We start from the raw sequence: 15,000 nt of genomic DNA, 5'->3' as shown, positions 1-15,000 counted from the left end.
CCCACCACATATATCAAAGAAGCCTTTTGCTAGCACTACCATTACTACATTGGTTGTTTTCATCACATATGAAAGATCCACAATTTTGGAAATTTTTTCAGAAAATTCGATACTCTAAGCTGAAGTAGTGTAATGTTATTTTGAAATCTCTGGAGTGGTAAATTTATAAATATCTTTATTTTCTTGTTTGGTGTGAGTTTATCGTAAATGCAAAATGTTCCGGGAAGACCTACTATGTTTTTACTCATCCATTGTTCGTATGTGTCAGCAAAGCATTCCGATATACTTCCTTTCTTTCGTCGCTTAATCTCTTGTTCCAGAGTTTTTAATCTGGTTTCTTTTATATTTTTGAATGCCTTCTAAGTTGAGTCCATTCCATTCTTTTAATACTAGATTTTGGTTGGGTATAATTATTTCGTAAATTAAGTTTCGGTTTTCGTGTTGTTGGCTGTCTACAATCGGGGAATCAATCTTATATAAATGCGTGTTTGCTGTTCCATTTCATGAATGACATTAGTAAGAATGTCGTACTTACTTATGATTGATAGATTTTGAGAAATCTCTTTGAATAGTTTTTCAGATTTTAGAGACTCAGCAACAAATTTCGATCGGCCATTAATGGCTGTTGCAACCGGTAGGATTGTAGCAAAATTAAAATCCAAATAAAATTTGCTTTCCAATGTTAGCCCATCCCCAGTATGCAAATCTGTTCTCGCTCTCAGGACAAATGCGAAGCCTACATTCAAGGATCACCATATAAAGCAAAACCTGTTTGAAGAAATTCTGTCCTGTGGAGATCAGGTTTTTTTGTCTCTCTCAAATTTTGATCATTAATAACACTAAAAGCACACTAAAAGTGATTTATAAAAACTTAGATCATTATAGGAGTTATCATAAACAAGAGAAAAGCCATTTTTTAAATCATTAAAAAAAATATTCTTCTACAACAAGGATTTTGATATTTGTAACACTTACATACATTAATATACATGTATGTTTGTGTGTATATACATACATATATATATATATATATGTGTGTGCGTGTGTATGTGTGTGTGTATGTGTATGTTTGTGTGTGTGTGTGTGTGTGCGTGTATGAATATTATCCGTAAGGCTTCAGCAAGTTGAATACCACTCGATCTGCGAAGCCGGTGAAGGTAAGGTTATAATGAAAGCCACAAGTATTGTGAAATACATTTATACAAGGTTTTCTGGTCGGAACACACTAGCACTGACCATTTCCCAGCCCACATCCAGACACCTACACATACACACACGCACACGTCAAGGTTCCCAGCCCTCTTCCACACGCATAACCATGCTCTCTTATACACACGCACGTGCACCTTCGTTCTGAGATCACCACTGCTTCATTATCTCCCCTCCTTCCTAGATCTCCCGAATGACCCTCTGTCCGGCAATCGCCATGGTAGATTGTTAGCCACTACACATTCTTTATTTTCTCTCCTCGTTTTTTCTGTGTTCATTTTTGTGGAAGAGCGTAGGCTCGAATCGTTATAGACTTTTTCACTTCCCGAGCGTTAAACTAATACATCTGTTTGTTTTCTACGCCACCTGCCTTCGTCTTTTTTTTTTTGTGAATTCTCCTTATACACACACACACACACACACACACACACACACACACACACACACACACGCGCACACACACAGACACACACAGAGACACACACACACACACACACACACACACACGCACACACACACATATATATATATGTATATATAGAAAGAGAGAGAGAGAGATAGATAGATAGATAGATAGATAGACAGGACAACAAAAGAAAAAGACCTCGATATTATGTAAATAGAGGAATTTATCTGTAAAAATATGTGACACTTATTCGGTAGCCATGATAAAACTGCGAGTTTCGGATGCCGGGGTGGGAACCCACGCCAACAACTCTTCAGTTATCCGGCCATTGAAAATTCCTAACTGAAGAGATGTTGGCAGGAGTTCCCACCCTGGCATCCAAAACTCGTAGTTTTATCATGGCTACCGAATAAGTGTCACATATTTTTACAGATATATATATATATATATATATATATATATATATATATATATATGAAGAGAGAGAAAGAAAGACGGGGACAGATATGTACATGTGTGTGTGTGTGTGTGTGTATGCATGTATATATGCGCTTTACTCAAATCAATTGTGCTATTACTCGTTTAATTTAACATGACACTTCTCTTCAGAATCATAGCGTCCTATAAAATGATGTATAATAAACCACGAGAACACCAAAGACCGATAACTCTTCACCTGTGCCTCTAGACACTGCAATGAAAAATTAAAATACTACCTTCATCAAAGTAATTGTTTGACTAGAAAAAGTTGGAGGTAAAAAATCGGGTTACGGTACTCAGAATTTATAAATTATTCGAAATAATCTTACTCATTTGATCTCAATTTCCGTGACGTAAATCATGTAGTCAGTCAGCACTCTGCAAATGAAAACTTACTGAAAATCATAGTGGCTTTGAAAGGTATCATATTTATGCTAAGTAGCAGGAAGTAGTCCAAAACGTGACTTTGATCTTACGAAACCACAATACGAGGCATAATTATACTCTCAGTTGAGAATCTAGCAGGATGTTATTGGATGGGTAGCGATATGCTCTCCATACACTAATTCACAAAATCTTTTCTTATCCGCCTGATTATATATTAATTAAAAAACTATCGCTTTTTCAACTTATTGTATATTCTTTAAATCTTTGAAAAAATCTCCCTGCCCTTTCGAATACCTTTCTTAGTAAATCTCTTAATTAACCTGCGAGCAACTCTAAGTAAGCACTATAGTATATAATATTTTCTCATAAGTTGAATATATGTCCGATATTTAGCTTCTATTTTCAGCAGATCAATTCAGATAACAGTAACGCAGATAGAAAAAAAAAAAAACAAAAACAAAAAAACGTTGACTATTAGTAATTACTAAGAAGTGTTGGTGATCGTACCGTTGGTTATTCTTCTCAAGCAATTACTTTCAGTTAAATTCTATTCTGATGGCCATTAACTGAATTAGCATAAAACTAAAAATACAAACGGATTCAGATACCATTTTCAATACATCAACAAGTAGCGAGCATTGAAATTTTATATTCTGTAGTAAATACAAGGTGGTATATAATATATATTGATTGTAAGAATAGACATTTATCTGAAAAGATATTCATTGTAAGATTGAACATTTATCTGCTTATGAACAATAGAGACGTAATATACAAAATGTATAAAACAGAAAATGTAAAGCAGTTTTTGTCTAGAAACCTAGTATTTACAAACAGAAACTGATATAACCAGGTAATTAGTAGAAAAAAAGGGGGACACGATCAGAGCAGTAGTAAAAAAAAAAAAACCTTCACTTAACAAAGAGCAGGAATTGACTAAGTTGATACAGGGCTCATAAGGTGCCGGTCGCTATTTGTCCTGAATTTCTCAGATCTGAGTTCGAATCCCATCGATGAGAACTTTGCATTTCATAATTTCAGGCCTGACAAAATAAAAAAGGAAAACAACACGGGGAAGTAGATTAGAGTAATTCTTAGAGCTGAGCAAGATGACTTGTGATGCCTGTTGTGTCTTAATGCGTTTGGAAACCAACGCCTTCAATGGTGCCAATGCTTCAAGGTATCAGTCCAATCTGACGATCTTTCATATGATTGGAGTGTTGTCATGGAGGCGAGTGGCTTGCATGCTTGTATACCTGTGTGTATTCCTCCAGAAACCTTGCTCCGAACTGTGCGTATATTTGCAGATGAATATTCAAATGTGACCAACATGAGCAATGGAGGTCTTTTCATGTATGTCTGTGTGTAGTTGTGTATATATATATATATATATATATATATATATATGATGTTATATTATATATATATATATATATATATATATATATATATATATATATATATATATATATATGCTTTGCCGTGAAGTAACAAGCTTGCTTCCCAATCCCATGGATCCCAGATTCATTCCCACTGCGGGGCACTTTGGGCAAATGTCTTCTGCTATATCGTCGGACCGACCAAAGCGTTGTGAGTGGATTACGTAGACGGATCTTGAAAGAAACCTGTCATATATATATATATATATATATTGTGTGTCTATCTTTGTTCCCACGCCATCACTTGACAACCGATGTTGGTGTCGTTACGTCTCCGTAACATAGTGGTTCGGCAAATGAAACTGATAGAATAAGGACTAGGCTTACAAAGAATAAGTTCCGGCGTCGATTCGTTCGACTAAAGGTGGTGCTCCAGCATTGCCGCAGTCAAATGATCGAAAAAAAGTAAAAGAATAAAAGAATATATATATATATTTATATATATATATATATATATAGATATGTGTGTGTGTTTTTCTATGGGTGCATGTGTGTGCATGTGTTTGTTTGTTTATGTATGTGTGTTTCGCATCGTGTGATTTGTAAACGATAACACCAAATTCTCTATGAAATGCAAACTGTTACACAAGTTTCAATCCAATATTATGTCAAAAGTTGACATGCACATCAACATATCGTATAACATAGCCAAGGGTGAGGCACAAAGTACGCTGTTAGCTGTTGATTACATGAGAAAGAGATAAGAGCAAGATCCGACCCAATGAGAATATAACACTAAATACAGAACATTACAACCGTTGAAACAAATGAAAGAGAAGTTGCTTCAAATGAATGCAGAAAGGAATGCCAGTGGATCCTATATTGGGGGACTTTGGTTTCCAATCTCACAAACATGCTAAGTTTTATAAAAGGAAACATTTCTTAGACATTTTGTGAAAAACAGGGCACTAACCTCTGTGATAAAAGTAAAGGAAGTGTTATTATACAAGGATCAAAAATTAAAGGTAGGGTAAGCCATCACGTGTCGGCAATGCATGTATAATATTCTCCTGGAAATACCTATCAGGTCTCATAGCAGTTGAAATGTATTGCTTTCTGAAGACGGGAAAAATATTATCAGAGGAGCAAATGGGAACAGATATGTGTCAAGGGGACAGTGAAATGTTGCGTAATGTCACAAGTAACCTGCGAATAAAAAGGAAGAACGATAAAGAAAGATTAAATCGGTTGGTTTAAAGATACCACAATATGGATTCTATTAGACTCTTCAAAGAGAATACGAAATAAAAAATATCTAGTGGTTTAGTTTCGCACGATAATCTAAGGAGAGGACATTCAGTTTGGAAAGTATAAAAATTCTTTGGAAGGTGTTTGAAAGAAAACTATATGAAAGTAATATCAATCACATGGGATATCAATCACCAATCTATGTCAATTATATCGAATGTTGCTTCTTTTCTGTGTAGAGGTGCAGTGTTGATGAATTCAGCAGAATTCATTATCTCACTGCGCATATATCATTGTGGGAAATTGAAAACGCTTTTGGAATTATTTATTTAGTATTTCACTTATCCATCTCAGATTTGCACTCAGTGATCTATTTTCTTCGAAAAGCATTTCTCTCTTTTAAATCATTAAAGAGTTGCAAGACAGGAATACTATTTGAAGAATTTATAGAAGCCCTTAGAGTTTGTCTTTATATTGCCCTGATTTTCCTTCCTCCCCACTTTCATTTTGTGAAGGATTCTGAGCATTTGTTTTTATTTCGGTGTCTTAAGTTAGTGCTTTTTAAAAAGAATTGTGTCTCCATTGTCCCTAATCTATTTGAGATTATTATTCTGAATGTCACAAGGATGTTCCTTTTTCAAAGAATAATGCTTTCATTTATATTGACTATTCTCTTTAGGAAAAAAAATCAATGCATTCTGATCGTGTCTTTGACGTAAACCCCATACGTTTCGTGTTATTGTCTTGCAAAAAGCGACTTTCGGGCCAATCTTTGTTTCAGTATTCATTTCCTCAGTTTGTAGAAGCTCCGGCCAAATATGTGTCGGATGAATCATATGTGTTATAGTATACATCTTCGATTTACTTTGTACAATACATTATTATAAAATGGTTTGAATAAGTTGCTGTCGTTACTGATGAGTTCTATTTCACCAGGAAAGCAGACGTCCAAGATGTTGCTCCTGGTCAGATACGCTGTTCCTTGAGCAAAGTTTGTATGAGATCGAAGAAACAATTTCCTTCATTTTTTTTCTTTCATTGGTGTCATTTTCCGTTCCTGAGAATATATTGCCTTCTGTTAATTTGAAGTGCATTATATGCTGAACTATTTCGTTAGTAATTCTTTTATTATTCCAAGGTTTTCTTTAAATTTATTATCTTTATGTTAAATGCAAGTCGATGATATGATGTATATATTATTATATCAAGTTGCTTTGTAAGTAATATTAGTGTCAGGGTTTGAACGCGAGCAGGGTTAAAGGTGTAAAATCGTTGTGGATGTACATGACAACTCCAGCGGGATTTTTTTCATTTTGGTACGAAACAAAGCATTGTTTGGTATGTAAATCTCTTTAATGGTTACATCTCTAGATAGAATCGTTTTTGTGATGTATACTGCTTGATTGCATGCAGAACAGTAATATAAAATTACACATTTAATTTGGATATAAGTTCAATTCAATATTAAATTGAAAATCACCACTATAATTTGTGATATTGCACAGTATCCTAGAATATATAGTTCACGCATATTTATAAATCTCTATAAGAAATATTTTACCGAAAATTCGTGGATGTTCTGTGTGATGTATTTTTTTTTAATATATATTTAAAAGTTTCATACTTGATACTTGTATCTACACGTGCATACAATACACGGTTCTGTAAACACAAACACACACGCACGCTAATACACACGTGCGTATAAAAATACGCACATATACACACGCACATGCACACACACGTACACACATACCCACATGCACACACACACACACATACACACACACACACACACATTCTATATATTACAATTCCGCTATGTCATAGCAGGAATAATGAACGTTGTTAGATAACAATATGCTGATAATTACTTATAATGTACAGTATAACGAAGCTCCATGGTGAGGTCATGTGAATTTAGTGGTGTCATCAGTACCTGAATGCTAAATGAACCAGAAGCTAAGTACCGAGTGCAATAGTCAATGATAAAGAATGAGAAAAAAGAAAATGCATTACGTAATTACATTTATTAACTTACAGCTGTTTCGGATGAAAGTAATTCGGCACCAAGATTTAAGTTTCAGTGTGACGTCTTGCGGCATTGCTAGGTACTTAACACTACCGAGCGCAGCTCTGTGTGCCTTGGGTATGTGCTGTGATTTGCTGTGATGCTCTTATGGTTACTGTATTGAAAGTGTTTTGCGTAGGATGTGTGCAGTGCGCAGTAGTGTAATTTTCTGTATGTTATATATATTTGTAAGTCCTGGTGTTTTTGTTATGTATTTGTCTGAATATTTTTTCATTAAACCTAAGCCACCTACTATGATAGGAATTGTTTCTGTTTTTAGATTCCACATTCGAATAACCTCTATTTCCAAGTCTTTGTATTTTGAAAGTTTTTCCATTTCTTTTAGGGAAACGTTATTATTATTATTATTATTATTATTATTATTATTATTATTATTATTATTATTAATATTATTATTATTACTACTAGTATTGTTATTATTATTATTAATATATGTTTAACTTCTGTTTTGCATTTGTACGAGTTGGCTCCAAGTCTCACCCAGAGAAATAGAAAAGAAAAATTCATTTCACATGATGTTGGTACACACTTGACTCGTGATAAAATTACTCTGTGCGACTGCTGACGAACATTCTACATATTCTCTTCGATGACTATATTGCAGAAAACAATGTCGCATACAAAATTGTATTAATCCATGAAGCTTCAAGAAAACTGACAAAAACATGCTTTTAAGAACAACCATCGAAACCAATAGACGGAACTTATAACTGGACATACGACTTTCGGCTCAATATTATTATGCGTGGAAATCATGGACACTTAATACAAGGGAAATCAAACGGCTGGAACATTTCATTCAACGAAATCACGGAGTCATGTTAAACATCAAAATAGGTGAGAACTATATAATGGTGCCATAAAAAAAGCTAAAATTTCAATTATAGAATCGACCATGATGGAGTTTCAGCTACAAAAGTTGGGACAAGGGATGAAAACGAAACGAGAGAGAATGTTTCGTCATTTACATTTCTATTTGATCCTTATCAAGGAAAGGCACGAGAATGTCTTTCTCGCAGTTAAAATTATCAATTGAAATTAACGTTCACAATTTCAATAATAGAGACAAAATCATCGTAAGCTGAAGCCCTTATCGCCCCAGCTCGTGTCACTACAATACATCCGTCAAGAATGAAAAAAACAAACCCAGATATATATATATATATATATATATATATATATATATATAATAACCGATGTTATCTTTCATTAATGCAGTCAACTTATAAATGGAATTGAAATACTTATTTTGGTTGAGAAATGAAACAATTGTAGATCAATGTGTTTTCAAATGCGATAATGATAATAGTAATAATAAAAATAATAATAAAAATAATAATAATAATAACAACAACAACAACAACAACAACAATAATAATAATAATAATAATAATAATAATAATAATAATAATTACAATTACACACAGAGACACATACATATATATACCTACACATACAAATATACATATATAATCTATATATATATATATATATATATATATATAAATATAATTAAGGGATCAGCAAAATATTTGCTTCACCATATACCGAAGTTCAGAAAATAGCAGCTAAAAAAGCTGAGAATCTCACAGATAGCATCACTTGTAACTCACAAAGGCAAAAACAAGAAGAAAAAACAATGAAAAACTAACCAATTCAGATGATTAACAGAAGACGCGTTTCAGGATTATGATTAATAATTAACAATTAATAATCAATTTCCTTCATCAGTACTGTATTCCAGTAGTAAATTTGACTATGCTAGCAAACCCTGCAAGCATGGACGGGTAGTTCCACACCGACACAGATCAGAAAGCCTAACCGAATCCACCTCGGTCAGCCAGTCTAACCGTCCCTTCCTCAAGAAATTACCATGTGCGCGACAAGTGATATTGCAGATAAATCTGCGTATACTAATCTGGAGTGAATAATTATTACAAATTAAAAGGGTAAAGGATTATCCATTTATTAATTAATAAATCAATTAATAATTAATAATTTTTTTACCAAGCCCATCGGTATGAAAGCATCATTATTGGTGGAGAACTTATTCAGAAGTTCATATATTTATAAATATAATTAAGGGATCAGCAAAATATTTGCTTCACCATATACCGAAGTTCAGAAAATAGCAGCTAAAAAAGCTGAGAATCTCACAGATAGCATCACTTGTAACTCAATCATATTGTATTATATAATATTATATATATATATATATATATATATATATATATATATATATATATATATATATATATATATATATATATATATATATATACATATATATATTGTATATTATATTATATCATATTACATCATAGTATAGCGCCAAGTGGATAACGCGATGATTAAAAGCACAGAGAGCACTTGGCAAAAAACCTATTGTATTGAAAGGGTCAAAGACTGGTCATTGAACTTGCAAATTCTCTTGAGAACATGGAAGGTTTGCTAACCTTTTTCCTACTGGATACCTATCAGTCCAAAGTTTGTTTCTGCATACTCTTCTCCCTGTTATTATTCAGTCTTACCTACTTTGATTCCCAGCGTTAGACCATATTATTCCATATCCCAGGGAGTTGCTAAAAATATATTTCGTAGACTACAAATACGCACAAACACTAACACATACACACAGCTCACCAAACATACATACACACATAAATTTATACTGAAACAAAATTTATTCGATTACGTTATACTAATTTTCTATTCATGTTCCAGGTTTGCCTTAGCTCATAGACACCGAATGATTACAGTTTGCTATACATTATAATCAGTTTGTTATACATTACAATCAAGTCTTTCGTTAGTTGCTGAAAGGGTATTTGTTAAAGTGCATGAAATACTCAAGGGAAATGATTACAGTATGGTGGCTATCATGTAAAAACGACGTTTGTATGTGCCATTTCAATAACCAAGACTGTAGAGTTGAACTGTATTCTATAATATGATCGCCCGGCATGCAATAGATTCCTTGTTCGATTCAAAATTGGGGAATTTGTTTCTTACCTCTTTTAAATCGCATTTGTGGATACCATCTCTCTCTCTCTCTCTCTCTCTCTCTCTCTCTCTCTCTCTCTCTCTCTCTCTCTCTCTCTCTCTCTTCTTTCTTTCTCTCCACACACGCACACAGAAACACGCACACATATCGAGGGTGCGCTGAAAAGTTCCTGGCTTCAATGGTATCGCAAAGGCCTGATTGCATGCCCAAACTTCCAAGTTCTTTTACAGGGATTAGACAGACTGAAGTACCGTAGAAATAAGTGTGTGCATCTAAGAGGGGAATATGTTGAATAGAATCATGACTAATTGATCCTCCTGTATTTCCTTTCACCTGAAGCCAAGAACTTTTCAACACACCCTCATGTGTATATATAAGATGATAATATGAAAAGCAACGCCAAAATAGCTTTCTTTATTATGTGATTTAGGTCGTTCAATTAGGAGATGTCACCTTGAATGTGGTTAGTCTTCAGATTCTTACTCGGTCTATTCTTCTAATGATTTCTAAACCTTGTGAAATGTGTCTCACTGTACACCTCTCCGCTGAAAGTGCAGCTGCGTTCCAGAAAACGAAGGAGAATAATGTTTTTGTCATCCTCGAAATGAGTTATGATAACTTTCTGTCTCTGGAAGTTCTTACACCTTGCTGAAATATGTCACAGCATATCATGTTATTTGCCTTCGTTTCGGGAGTATAAAGATATACCTAATTTTCGTCTTCTCTCACTACATAAGAAAGAGTCTATTTACTTCAGTACAAATCACAGCAGAATTCGTGCATTCTCCCTCCTTCGAATCGGGTGACGGCTTCCGAAGAAGGCTCCTTGCACACATTCCGTAGCTAAAAGCTATCACTATCTTATGTAATGCAATAATAGTAGACGTGTGGTTGTGTTGTTAACAAACGGACAGTGGCTTATCAATCCAGCGGTTAACGATTCAGGTCAATTTGCCCTGCTACTACGTATTTTTCTTTAATCCTTCTTTCATCTTCTATAAGGATTCTCATCCATTGCTCTTGCGTATTGGTTTCATCTACGTAAAAAGAAAACAAAAAAAACCTGCAGCCTTTTGTGGATATCTGACAGTTTGTACTTTTCCTACACCAACGACACAACTCCATGATAGTTCGTTGCCTTTGCTTAGAATATATTTTTGTCTGAAATAAAGAAAAGCGTGAAGAAAATTACCAGAGTTGAAGAACTATTTTATCAATATGTGCAACTTAAAGGACCAATGTCAACTAATAAAAAAAAGTTATACCTCCCCCCGTTTCATTTGTCTGGTAACAATTTTTGCACAAACATATACACTCGGAACAGAGACATACACACAGACATATATATATAAACAATCATGCAGACACACACGCGCACACACACACACACGCACACACACACACACACACACACACACACACACACACACACACACACACACACACACACACACACACACAAACACATAGACATATGATTGTAAGAGCGTGGTTCTGATTCCTGTACCGGACGATGTATTGTGGTCTTGGGCAAAGTACTTCATTTCACGCCACGTCAGTTCACCCAGCAGCCTCCCACCCACCAAAAAATTAGTAACCCTACGACAGGCTTGCGTTCCGCCCAGGGGGTGGGATATGCACACCAAAAAGTCCTGGAAACCGGACTTATGAGCCTATAAGCTCTGGAAGGACTTACGATCCTGCGTTTTATATGTATATACAGGGTGTTCGCTAGAAATGCGGAAAATTTAAAGGCAAAAGTAACTAGCATTAATGAGATCATCAATAAACTGTGTAATAGGTGCTTTCTGATTCGTTGTTTCTCTTATCGAATGAGTGCGTAATCATAACAAGTAGGATGGTTTGAAGATGTTCTAGAACGTAAATGGATCGTTTGTTCAGATAAACGCATACATTCCCCCCAAAACGATATAGTATAGACGCAACAGTCTGGTTAGTTGAAATCAGAGGTAACGCAGGAAGAGTAGGCAGTAAGCGGTAGGTATCTCTGCTCGACGATTCTGGAATAGCTTTACTTCAGCCTATTTCTGAATCTCAGACTTATTTCCTATCCACTTCGATGTCTTGTTAGAATACAACTCAAATATCAAACTGAACTATTATTTCAGAAAGTTAGAACGCTGACTAGCTTGGACTTACATCGATGGGTACCTCGAAAATGAACCCCTCACTGCAAGACTAAGTCTTAACTGGTGCATTGTTTTTGATTTTTTAATTTCATCTGCAGACAGGGTTTGTGCCTATGGAAGTAGAAAATCTTATAATATCAGCGACATTAATAATGTTAACATTCCTTTTCAACAGTTGCAAGATCACCAATATCTCAATAATAAGAACTGGATCTGAATTCCACAAGTCTAACGTAGTGGAATGGGTGGTCTGTAGTGTTTTTACGCGGAGTCTGGACTCGGATACTACGTCAAGATTAGCGATAGGAGAGAAGATCAGATTAATGGGAATAAGATAGAATAGTATCAGCTATCTCCAAAGAAGTATGGCCATTGTACTACGGCAGAGAAAGCAGACAGAAGGCAGAGCAGATTTGTGGATAATAAGTGTGTGTGTGAGAAATTTCATGTCAATCGGTCGGGCTATGTGCTCTCGGATATATGTGTGTGCAACCGTAGCACCATACCTGATACCTGATGTGGTTAATTGCAATTCATTCAGAGCATCACCTAGTCTAGCAGATTGTTAGTTCTAATTACAGAATGAGCCAGTTTTTGAAATGCAGTGTTTGTTTTGTTGAGAATGTGTGATCAAAAGGGAGGCCATCAATAATAATGAAATCCTACGTTTATAGTAACCTTGCGGGTATTATTTGCATGATATTTGATTTCTTAATCATTATTAGCCATTACTAAATCTGATGGCAGTATCATTTATACCATCCATTTATTATACCATACAAAATATTTGATTGTTTTGTATGTAATCAAATACCTAAAGCAGCTAAATACATTATGAAAGTGGTTGCAGCTGAGAAAATAAACTATATTTTAAATGTTATTGATATATTTCTTACAAACGTCTTACTTCCTCCTTCATACCTTCGGTTATGTTAATCAACATCCACAAATTTCTTAGTAATATTGTTGTCACTCATAAATTGGCGATCTGGCAGAATCGTTAAATTATCGGAAAAATGATTTGTGATGTCTGCTTTTTATAATTTGTGTTCAAATCTCGTCGAGGTGCAGTGTACTTTTGCCCAACGGGATATTTAAAATGTGGTTCCATTTATCAACTACGACATCCCGTCAAGAATTTTAGTCTTATGAGTAAATCAGAAAGGAATATTAATATCACATATGTGTGACAATCATTAGTGCTGCTCATATAAATCCTTAGTTTTATTGAACTCACATCGAGATAGCCTTAGTTTTTCAATAGAGCACTACGGTTGATTGAATTTGCTGTCTCTTCAATCGCCCCCGCTCCAAAAGTATACCAGTGATAGAAAATATTATGAATGCTGCTACCTTTCACAAGAGGAAAACAAAATGCATTAAACATATAAAAACATATTTTAGTTACATCTACATATTTATTTTATTAATAAATTTTGAGAGGTGGTTCATAAAGTTAATGTATGTTATTGGTTGACCTTAATTCATTTTGCGCACTGTATTCTTAAGGAAATGCACGATCGTAAGGCATTCCCATTTCTGTGGAGCATTACACTCAAAACTAGTCTAGGTAAAAGCAAACGAATGTAAACAATCTTATTGCTTGGATATCAGGAGAATGCTCTCGCAAATCAACTAAATTATACAACTGTACTTGCCACATGCAACATTTTCACTTCAAATGATGATTATTTTCCGATTGCATATGACTTATTGTTTAATTTTTGTTACATGATTTCATGGTTTTATCACGGGAGGAAGGGAAGCATCTATAACGTTGCTTGTTTGCGGTCTTTGTGAATGAAGTGTCGAAAAGAAAAAGTTATAAAGTTATCTGCAGAATAGAGACATAGTCCGAACACTTTTGCAAATAAGTGTGCAACCCCGATAACGGTAGTAAATAAGACGAGGAATTTATAACAGAACGGGCATAACCTGGAGGTGATGGAAAATCGGGTGAGTGGATGCCACATCCTTCTTTTTAATAAATTAAAATCCAATACACAAATAAACAAAAAAATCTGTCTGAAGCTCATGCACTTATATTTTTATGATAAATGTGTGAAGAAACTCATGCAAGAAATGAGATCTGCAACAAATGCAGATCTCATGAATATGTGCGCAAAAATTAAAATCGCATGCATGCGTGTGCATGTTTTGAGAAATGCATGGAAATATAAATACAAAAACGTAGAAACACATATGCATAGAACTGAACCTGACACGGAGGATGCATGTGTCACCAAATACTATTTACTTAAAAAAATTACATTCCATAGCAGGTATTTCATTTCATCAGGACTCAGACCGCACGATGCACGTAGAAATAAATATTTGTAAAATCAACAGCTGGTTTATTTTACTACTGCCACTTCTGCTGCTAATAGCATCACCACTGAATGTACCGCTGCTCTGGCTGCTACTGCGGAAGCTGTTGCTTCCAAGCTGCAGCTAGGAATCACAGTCAGTCTTCAATTCGTTACTGCTAGCGAAAGCATCTCTACAATCAAGAAAGAGAGCAAAGTTTTCATTCAATATTTTATCTACCACGGACTTGTTTTCACTGTTGTACCACGTGTGCAGAGTTCAGCTTCATGTTGCGCAGCATGTAAGTTTTCAAACTCTGTTTTCAAATTATTTATCCA

The 15,000-nt window shown here is 34.8% G+C and overlaps 1 protein-coding gene across 3 annotated transcripts in view; it reads left to right on the top strand.

Annotated features, from left to right (window-relative positions):
- The first annotated feature begins 14,584 nt into the window (after positions 1 to 14,584).
- The window catches only part of LOC106875338 (FMRFamide receptor), a 561,393-nt gene continuing 560,977 nt past the window's right edge, over positions 14,585 to 15,000 (top strand). The window contains exon 1 of one of the 3 annotated variants that reach the window (XM_052966543.2): positions 14,585 to 14,963. The gene's annotated coding sequence lies outside the window, so the exon portion shown is untranslated. The remainder of the gene's footprint in view (positions 14,964 to 15,000) is intronic. The other 2 variants (XM_089348822.1, XM_089348821.1) reach the window with 2 other exon arrangements.

Source organism: Octopus bimaculoides, chromosome 3 (assembly GCF_046866305.1).
Source record: "Octopus bimaculoides isolate indiv1 chromosome 3, ASM4686630v1, whole genome shotgun sequence".
In the NCBI taxonomy this organism is placed as follows: domain Eukaryota; kingdom Metazoa; phylum Mollusca; class Cephalopoda; order Octopoda; family Octopodidae; genus Octopus; species Octopus bimaculoides.
This window is presented reverse-complemented; position numbering and strand designations above follow the sequence as displayed.